Raw genomic sequence first — 10499 nt, 5'->3', positions numbered from 1 at the left:
TAGGTTTCATAAGAACTGCCTTTTCATTAAAAATCAATGTGCAGTGTTCATGTATAGGAAGTGTTCTTCATTTTGGTTGCTGTACTTGTTCTGGGTGTGGTGAAATGAAGCTACACTTGCATTTTTCTCGTTTACGTCTTAACAGGAGTTTTTTCTTATATCATTTCACATTATACCGAATTCTGTGTGATATTCTTTCATCAGTTTTATCATCTGCCCTTTGATCCACGCAGTAATTTCTTGCAAGATACTGTGTGAGAGCACTGTGATGGTTAGAAGAATAATGACAGTTTTTACTCGACGTGAATACTAAAGAAACATGCTCGTCGATTACATGCTTTTACTTTTGGACAACCCATTAGTTAGGGCAGGTATTGACCACAGATCTAGATCATTAGTGAATTAACTAGAATAAGAGGAAATAGAGTTCAGAGCATTTGGCAGGTTCTCTCAGATCATGAACGTCAGTTTACCAATATCTTTCAAGAGAAAAATAGATGGCAGCTGTATCTTGCCAGTTTTTCTTTATTGGGCAGAAACGTGAAGGCTATCTAGGCAGCAAGCTGTGGAAAGAAAAATGATAGCTGTAACTTTAAGAGACAGGAAGGCTGAGTGGGTCAGCTAACCAAACACAGGTTAATGACATCCTAGTCGAAATCAAGAACAAATGGGTTCGGCCAGGGCATGCAATGTGAAGGCAAGCTAATTGATGGAAATTATAGGTAACAATCTGGATTTCATGGAAAGGAAAGCATAGCTGGAACAGATGAGATTAAATTAGGTGGTGAAAAGTTAGATGGCAGATGAGATTAAGTTTGAGGGGATAGAGTGGCTGCAGCTGGCAAAGTACAGGTTTAGTTGGAAAGATGTGGGAGAGGCCTTTTTCTTGCAGTAGCCATAGTTAAGCTGGCGGTGATGATGAACCTGTGCTCAGTGCTCTGATTATGCCTCACAGCTATTTTACAACTTTTTTGATGTTTAGGAAAGCTTCAATACTGTGTGCCATTAACAACTGGTTTCAAGCCTGATGCTTCTCAAATTCATGTTTGTTTTGTGTTTGAAGGGAAGTGATACAAAAAAGAGCTCTGTGCTTGTAAAGCGTTAGCTTACACTTGCTCATGGCATAGTGCCTGCTAATTCTCCACTATAAGAACATGCCCTTTTTCTAATAAGCACTGGAAGGCATTAAAAATTTTCATGCATCATCATCAGCCGGACTACATCCATTGCAGGGCAAAGCCTCTGCCATGTCTCTCCAATTAACCCTCTCCTTTGCCAGCTGCACCCAACCTATGCCTGCAAATTTCTTAATCTCATCTGCCCACCTTACCTTCTGCCACGCTTGCCTTCTGTTGGATGCACTCCGTTACCCTTAAGGACCAGCGGTTATCTTGCCTTCGTATTACTTGCCCTGCCCAAGCCCATTACTTTTTCTTGATTTTGACTAGGATGTCATTAACCCCCATTTGTTCCCTCATCCACTCTGCCTGCTTCCGATCTCTTAACGTTACACCTATAATTTTTCTTTCCATGGCTCGCTGCATTGTCTTAAACTTGAGCTGAACCCTTTTCATTAGCTTCACATTTCTGACTCGTAGGTGAGCACTGGTAAGATACAGCTGTTGTACACTTTTTTCTTGAGGGATATTGGTAAACTGCCAGACATGATCTGAGAGAAGCTGCCATATGCGTTGCACATACGCAGTCACTCTTAACATATTTAGATACAATTTCCATGATGTTTTTGCTGTAATATGCTGTTATTTGCTTCTGTGCTGACCAAGAATAGGTGTCATGTTGGGAATACCTTTTATTTAAACACTGTGTTGTCTAAATTGCTCTTTAGTTTGTTAATTTTGATACCACTGTGCTATCTTAAGAGAGCGTCTGAACACTTATCTCTTCTTGAGAGGGTGTCAGATACTAGCAGTGCAGTGAAGCATACCTCTCACATTTTGCTAAATACTGTACATGCATTGTTTTATCATGCAGGCTCCGTCAACACACCTGGTGGCTGCAGCTCGTCTCCTCAACAAATATCACAAGCAGGAAGGAAGGGGTATCTGTGCCCTGAGTGTGACTACTCCACACTGAAACACTCAAACTTCAAGAGCCACCAGAGGACACATACTGGAGAGCGCCCCTTTCGGTGCAGCTATTGCAACAAGGGATTCAAACAGGCACCTGCCCTGACGCATCACCTTCGCATGCACACAGGCGAGAAGCCATACCAGTGCAAGCATTGTGGCAAAGGCTTTGCAAGGAGTGACAGCCTTACTGTGCACCTTCGCTTGCACACAGGAGAAAAGCCGTACCAGTGCCATTTGTGTCCCATGGTGTTTGCTACAAATTCACACCGAAGATATCATGTGTGATCCCACAAGAAGAAGTAGGTTTGCTTGCTGGTGGCATCTTGTGTACCTTCAGAATATTTGCCCTTAAAGCCTTCTGCTGTTTATTAATTATGGTGAGCATCCTGTCGGAATTTTGTGATGCAGTGTTAAGCAGCCACTCTGCATTTTAGGAATCTACCAGTTTGGCTAACAGGTCTTTGTTAAAGGGATACAGGCAGATTATTTCACAAGCACCATCTTGGCAATACCTCTTACTGTTCCGATATTTCGGCAAAGTTGTGAGATGTAATAAACTTGGGTTATTGCCCAAATTGATTAATTCCGACTCAGGCATTAAAGGGTAAATGACTATGAACAGTATAGTGTCCCACAAATTAAATGTGAGCAATGGAGTCAAAGCACATTAGCCATAGACATGTTGGCTGTGTATGACTGTTTCTTAGCTTTTACTTTAAAGTACAACAGTTTGTACAGGAAATGTCGCTGTGACATTTTTTTTGTGTTAGCATCAAGTATATGAGAATGGTAATTCCATTTTTGAAATGATGCATCACAGTTTTATTTTCTAGAACGTGTGGGGAAATTCAGCGTTGTTTTTAGTCCATTATTGTGCGAATGTATCACTTGTTTTAAAAATCTGCTGGGCCTTGTGGTGTTTCTGCAAGCAGATGTTTGCATTGTAGGAATTTTCCATTATTTCTGTGAAGGCCTTATTATTATTTCTTGTATCTAAAGGGTAGCAGATGGATTTTCTGGCAAAAATTATGTTGCAATAATGATTGTTCTGCCATATTCCCAAGGAAGAGCTGTGAGGTGCGGCAAAGTTTTACGGTGAATGATGGTGAAAGATGTTGATTTTCCAGCATGAACTGTGGAGGACACCATGACGGCAGCTGACTGGCAGCAATCAATATGCTTACTGTACTCTAGGAAAGATGAAATAAAAATTGGTTTTAGACTGAAGGGAATGGGTGAGTAGCTGTCTCACATATCTCGGCGAACACCCAAATTGTTCTGCAAGGAAGAGATAAAGGAGGAAGTGAAACAAGAAAGGAAGATGTGTTAGTGGAGGGCTTCTGAATAATTTTGACCACCTGGGGGCCTATTCTCGACAATTCGCCATTTTGTTCAAATTGTGACGTAGGCGTGACGTAACCATCAAGGCGGTGCCAGGTTACGTACCCACAGAATCTGATTACGTGAAGAGAAAAAAAGAAGTAAAAACTGATCTAGAAATAAATACCGTCGTCTGCTACTATTGGCGCCGAGTACGGAACAGAACGCCGCTCCGGGAGCTTGCGCTGAGCCTCTGCGTTACAATCTTGGGTGCATACGCGTCGAGGGGCAGTGCGAAGAAGTGAAATATGTTGCGGCCTCTTGCGTATCTTGTCGGATGTCCGGCAGCAGCTAAGGGCAGACCGACTTAGGCTACTCAGTGCGAAAGACTCGCACGTCGGTTGTCAAAGGATTCATCGAGTTCGATGCGGCAGTGCAAGCGAGGGCGCAGCCTAGACGACTTTTCAGTCGAGGTGAGCTGATGGCGTACCCGCGAGTCACGAGCGACGTCACACGCGTGCGTACTGTTGCGCAGAGAAGCTGGCGAACATCAGGAATGGGGCCAAAGTATTTGTAATGGCGTACGTGCGTGCCGAATGGGAGCGGAAAGTGAAAGCTGTGGCCGGCATGATGCCTCTGTGGCATCGCTCCTCATAACGATCGACGACAGCTTCGCACATTCGCTTACCAGCCGCAGTTGAATGCAGGAACTGAGACTAAGGCAGTTTTCTGAGGGAAAGGTCATCTTGTCCGGGACAGGAAAGGAAGCAACGAGAGCTATATTTTTAGAGTGGTGCCGCCACTGCTGAAAACGCGCCTAAATCCGCACAGGCCAGCAGTCCCTGCCCGAGGACAACGCTCACATACTTCTTAGCATTGTAAACTCTGCGGAAACCCACTGTTTCCTAGGTGCCGCGTCAGCTACTGTCAGGTCAGCAAGGATGCTAAAGGTTATAATCGCTACGTATCGGCTTTAAGAGAGAGCGGTGTGCAGCGGAGTTGTATCTGTGTGCGCTTGGAAGGCCTCCAAGATGTGTTTAGTGCTGAAATGCATGCTTGGCAAGGCAAGCCGATGTGCACATTTTAGGTAACGCATTGCACCAGACTCTGTTGTAAATCATGTTTGCATGCACCCGTGCACGAAACGAAACTGCAAAGCGCGGAATATCGGAGTAAATCTCGTCAAGGAGAACGCACGGAGTGCGCATCCCTTATTATCAACTTAAATGTGCAAAGCCGGGGGAGAAAAAAAAATTCTTTTCTGGCATTAATAAAAAAACAAAAAGCGAAAACTCCACCCCCCCAAACACACACAACATAATTTGAATAGAGCGTACCCTCACAAAATTCAGTGATGTACTCGTATTTTGCTTCGTAAGCCTGCACACATGTACTTTTGTGGTGTAAGTGGCACATATATTACTTCATAAAAATTAAGTGCTGTCAGCAATTTTGCTTGTTTTTCCCTTCCTAGAAAGGCAAAAATTTTTTCAGCTTGTTCAAGTGAATGCGTAACACTTACGACCACCACACAGAAGCAGCTACACTATATGTGCGATGCAAGTAAGCACAACATTCTGTGAGGTGGGGAAAAATTATTTTCTTGAGCACTTGCAGGCCGCCTCACCTCCATTGCTGTCCACACAAGCAACATGAGTCAGGCAGCATCTTGAAGTTTCTTCGTTGTAGAATAACAGTTATACACCTACCATAAAATCAAGCAGCTCCTTTAGATGGATGATCAAGTACAGTACAGCAAGCACCTGTGTAAGAGAGAAAGATATATGCCAGAAAAGGTGGAGAGGTTGGATAAGGAAAAGTTCCTTCACCTGTTATTCCACAAAGGGGCAGGGGAGGAACATATAGTAAATATCTGTGGTGACACCATATTACAGTAAGACACATGCAATGTGCAAGATACTTGCTTTATTTGCTTTGTTTTATGGGGTTTATGATCCCAAAGCGAGTCAAGCTATGAGAGATGCTGTAGTAGAGAGCTCTCGATAATTTCGACTCCCTCGGATTGTTTGCCGTGAACTGGCATCGCACAGTGCACGGGCCTTTTACCGCTGCGGCTAGGACTGAACCTGCGTCTTTTGGGTGAGCAGGAAACCACAATAACCAGTGACCCAACGCGGAAGCCTTATTTGTGTGATACAAAAAACTTTTAATGTTCATGTCTGCAAACTCATTACCTAGTACATGTCACACAAAACCTAACGTGTTTTGGGGCCAAGCATTCCAGCTGGTCTTGCACGCAGTGTTTGAAGAGACAACAAAGTGGCACCATGAGCCACAGAGCTGAAAACAAAAACATGACAATATATTTACGGGCACTACAGACAAGGAGGAAATTAATTTATTTCCATACTCAATGCCTGGAGGCATACAAAGGAAGTGGGGGATCATATGAAATTGATAACTGCCTTTTCGAATTTAATACAGCCAGATATTTCAGCAATTGAGGCAAATCATAGCAGGAAAAGCACAAGCATAAGATTAGACGGCAATTAGGCAAGACATTCAAGGTTGATGTGGCCCACAGGACAATATATGGGAGGCACCAATCCATTCTGGTTAGGAATGTGTTCTGGTTAGGATACTATTAAGATAAAAGTCTCCAGGATGCACAAAAAGCAATTTAGCCAGCGAGAGTAGCCACTGGCTTTCAACGCTTTCGGTAGATTTTTAATGTATCCACCTCCTAGGATGTATTCAGGATAACTAAAAAAGCGAAAGAGAATGTTCCTAATGTAATAAAATATCCTCACAGCACCATACAATACACAGCTAAAAGGACAGACCAGCAGTAGAAATTGCAACGATACAGTGCATATACACCCCGACGTGAAGACTTCATGCCACAGGGTTCACTTTTCAGCTGTGTAGTGCATTCAAGGCACCCATCATGCTGTAAACTTCTGCAAGGTGAGGAAAACCCTTGTATTAGCCTTTCAAACCACTTTAAACTTCAAAGACACTGAGTGCTGCACTTCGGGGATCAAAAGCACAAAATGAGGCCTTAAGACTTTTGACTACAACCCTAAAATTTATTAAAATTGAGGTCAGCTGGCTCAACATTAAAAACCAAGAAATAGGTGCCAAATGCAAAGCAAGCATTCCAATTTTTATATAGGTAATGCTTACAAACATACATACTAGAGCAGTTGCTATGCTGTTGTATTCTGTCAGAGAAGAGTGTGCTGCAACTAAAAAAAGCACCCTATATAGAGGTCGATGGATGCTAAATTGGACTGAAATGAATAAATCAGTGACAACTAAAGCAAACTCTGAGACAAATGAGTTCGCAATGTATGCAGTTGTGTACAAAGTGCCCTAATGGGTTGAATGCATATTTCACGTGCATTTAGTGGTTTGCATCGCTTTTTGCCGAACATCACTATAGCCACGCATCCACGGATAATTTCACCTGGAGGTGGAATTAAAGATTGGTGATACTGACACTGTTAATCGCAAGGGAAGGTTCGAGTACTGAGTAAAGTAGAGGATAAACTAGTGATCAGGATAGATGTAAGTGAAACTGGTGTGTTTTATTGACTAAACAAATCAGCTGTAATGCAGCAGCAGAGACAACTGCAATATGTTAGTGGAAATTAAGTGCACTGGAAGTTATATCTCACAAATATTAAGCCCTCTGAAATATTAGCTTGTTCTAAAAAAATATTTGCTTTGCTGCCAATTTTCTTTTCAAGCTGAAGCAAAATTTCGGAGCAAGTCAGCTGTAGAACAAACTTCCTTTCTGCAAAGTATCACAGCAAACATTTTGTTTTTGATACACAAGAAAATTTCATGACTGCTGCAGGACATGTGATGGCAATGACAGTAAAGAGCCGATTGCTGCTGCCACACAGCAAAAGTGGTAAAATCCCGCACACACCAGGGTCACAGAGGCAGATTTCTCCGGTAACAAGACAAGTTGCAATGTGTGAAAGAAGTGTGATGCGGTATATGTGCGCATTGATAATGCCTATTTCACGAAGTGCCAAGTCCAGTAGATTCCTGTGTTAAATCAAAAAACAGCAATGCGTCCATTGATGCCCCAGTGATACCAAAGAAACATAGGTTGAACAGATTGTCTGGAATTTTTGTCAAATTCGCCTAACGGCATTAGCAGCAGCCAAGAAGCGAAGTGCCAGCAACAAGGTTGGTAAAAGCAGGGCCTTACACAGCGAAACTGGTCGAACTAGCAGACAGCTGCCTTGTCTTTCATTCATAGAAGCTTGGCAGATGACAAACATGAAAGAGTTGCCTCACTTTTTGCTCAGAGGAAAACTAGTGGATTGCTGTATCACTACACATAGCATACAAAAGAAACAGTAGAAAACAGGCACAGAGGCAAAGAAATGTCAGGGGACAAAGCTTGCTTTGCTCTGTGAGCACACACAGATGACACATTAGGGACCTCCTATCGGACGAACAGTTGCCTACAAAATCAGACTGCGCCCTGAGCAAGATGTGATAAATGACTGCATACACATCCCTATGTTTTGTGCATGTCAAGAAATTTCAGTGAAGCAGTAATCACGTCATGGAGCACAAACTTTTAACAGAAATCAAAGAGAAGTACTGGTTCAAAGCTCTGCTGGCAGGAGAAAAACATTTTGGTGACTTCCTCTGTTTCACTGCACTAAAGCACTAACATGCACATTCTGCATAAAGAGAGCACACAGCATTACAGTACATTAAGAATTAGCAACTGTTCAGTAGCGTTAAAGCATGTGTTTAAGCACACAACCGGCCAATTTGCAGATGGTAGGTGAAAAATTTCTTCTATGCTTCCTGTCACGTGAAGAACTGCAGCATTAGAGAAAAGTCTACACATCAAACACACCTGTCATTACACACTCTAGTGACAAACTGAAAGTAAAATTTGGTCCTGTTTAAAGAGCAGCACAAAAATCACAGACTTGAACAGCTTTCTTGCTGTGTGCAATGAAACTTGAAACATAAAAAATGTTTACATAGACTGATCACAGCATGACTACAGGTGAAAACTATGGCAGTGAGTCCTGCAGCTAAGTGCGGATGCATGCAATGTGTCGCACAGTGCAAGTTGTGATCGCTTTTGAAAATAATCCTGTTCCATATGTACAGCACTTGACACCTGTGAAGACATCCAATGCAACCCTTCCAAGGAATGATTCTTTGCTTGAGAAGCACTCTAGATGAGAGGTGAACGATGTTGAACCTTGCAGCAGCATTCCTCAGCACGACTTCCTAGGATAGCAGTGATGCATCGAAGAGGCACAATATACACGTCACCTGGAAGGCAATCAACACTGTCTTTAGTGCGTGAGCTTGAGGCAATGCAAGTTTCATACACACAAGAGAAAAGACTTTCAAATACGAGACATCACAGGGCTGTAATTATCAAACTAAAGTTTCACGTATGACTGTAACTACTCAAATAAACCACTTTTGTAACAGTTATATTTTACTGGTCATCTCTATCAAAATGATGGAGGAAGTAAAACAGAACTGTGAAAACAGCTTGACTACAGCCAGACTGATGGGTATAAAAAATTATTACATATTTATTTTTATTGTGCTGCAGTGAAGGCAACTGCTACAAGGCACATTGTAGAGGAAGTCCAAGGTTAACTTTACCTCAGAATATTTAACTGCACTAAAATCTTACTACACGAATGCTTTTGCAACTGCATTTATCAAAATGCAGATGCCAAGCCATTGTGTTTGGTTGCAACGAAAGAAAACCATAAACATGCAGACGCCCTACGAATCACCCACATCTGTTATATTGTAGTAATCTGAAAACTCGTTGTGTGTTTTACTTTACAGACAAGACTATTTTGAAATGTTGCTTTTATTTGCACAAGGCTTCCTCGCTTAATAGGCTACAAATAAATGTGCCATGAGATTCATAGCTGTTTGCATGTGACCAAAAAAGGGTAGGAACATAAGGGACTTGTTATTACACACCCGAAGAAAGCCACCAGCCATCAATATGAATAACCTTGCATGCAGCCATCTGAAGAAAGTCAATAGCAATTTTTCGTTGCTGTTTCCCTTACCTCATCGATGCTCGAGACGATGTACCCGGCACATGTACGCTGCCTTGCTGACACCGCTGTCTTCAGAAACTGCCCTTATGCACACAGACACTGATGCACACAAATTAAGCACACAGATGATGCACTGATGAGCACAGTCCCGCCGACAAGCCGAACACATTCTGGAAGCATGTTGCTCAGCCGGCAGACAACCTTTTGTGCCACCCTCTCATCACTCACGCAGTTGAATATCAGGTCAGCGACAGCGTGTAAATAGAGGCAAACACTGAACTAATTGGTGTCCAGACGTTCACAGCTACCGATCGCGCCTTGAAACACAGGATCAGAGGAACGGCCGGAGCACCTACAATCCCATGTTTAAGGCAGACCAAGGTGCTCACGCGCTGCCTCTTGCCGCAAAGCTTCTCGCACAGCCACCACAATATCACTGGCCAGGCCGTCAAACTCACGAACCGTGCAGTCCTTCGAAAACACTGAGGCGCACTCACGAATGCCTCGCTTCTCGCAGCCCGTGACAACAAACGGCAGCTAGGGACGCCGCCATATCCGCGCTGTAGCAACCACGACCGCGCGGACCGATAATTCCTTAGCATGAGAGAAGCGTTTGAAACGGGAGCGCGGCTAGTGTCCTCACGCGGGTGTAAAATTACGCTCTGATAATTATGGCTCTAAAAGGCTGCTTAATTAAGAAGTACCATTATAACGCCGTTTCAATGCTTCTACATTCAAAACAACCATGTTTCTGAACAGTTAATTACTTGAAATAAGCGCCTACCAAACTACGGTGAGCTAACAGCCGTATAAATCAGTGTGGTCATAATTCGACTATGTCCACCATAATTCGACCATCTTGCGGCCGTCTCAAATTACGGCGGCCAAATGGGGCATTTTTCAGCAATGGCAGCATTTCATTTGCGTCACGAAACGTCATTTTGACTTCACTGAATTACGTTTGCGTATCACGTGATTCACGTGACATTCCCCCAGCCAGTCACATTCTAGGAAGCAACCCTTCACAGTACGAACTTTTTTTCTC

General features: G+C 43.1%; 1 long non-coding RNA gene across 1 annotated transcript; it reads right to left on the bottom strand.

Moving 5' to 3' along the window:
• Positions 1–5751: 5751 nt before the first annotated feature.
• On the bottom strand, positions 5752–10016 carry LOC144106493 (uncharacterized). Its single transcript, XR_013309027.1, has 2 exons — positions 9464–10016; positions 5752–8693 (listed from the first exon to the last, which is right to left on the bottom strand). It is a non-coding gene; the product is annotated as an uncharacterized LOC144106493 (long non-coding RNA).
• Positions 10017–10499: the final 483 nt, after the last annotated feature.

This window comes from Amblyomma americanum, chromosome 10 (genome assembly GCF_052857255.1).
Source record: "Amblyomma americanum isolate KBUSLIRL-KWMA chromosome 10, ASM5285725v1, whole genome shotgun sequence".
NCBI classification, from domain to species: Eukaryota; Metazoa; Arthropoda; class Arachnida; order Ixodida; family Ixodidae; genus Amblyomma; species Amblyomma americanum.
This window is presented reverse-complemented; position numbering and strand designations above follow the sequence as displayed.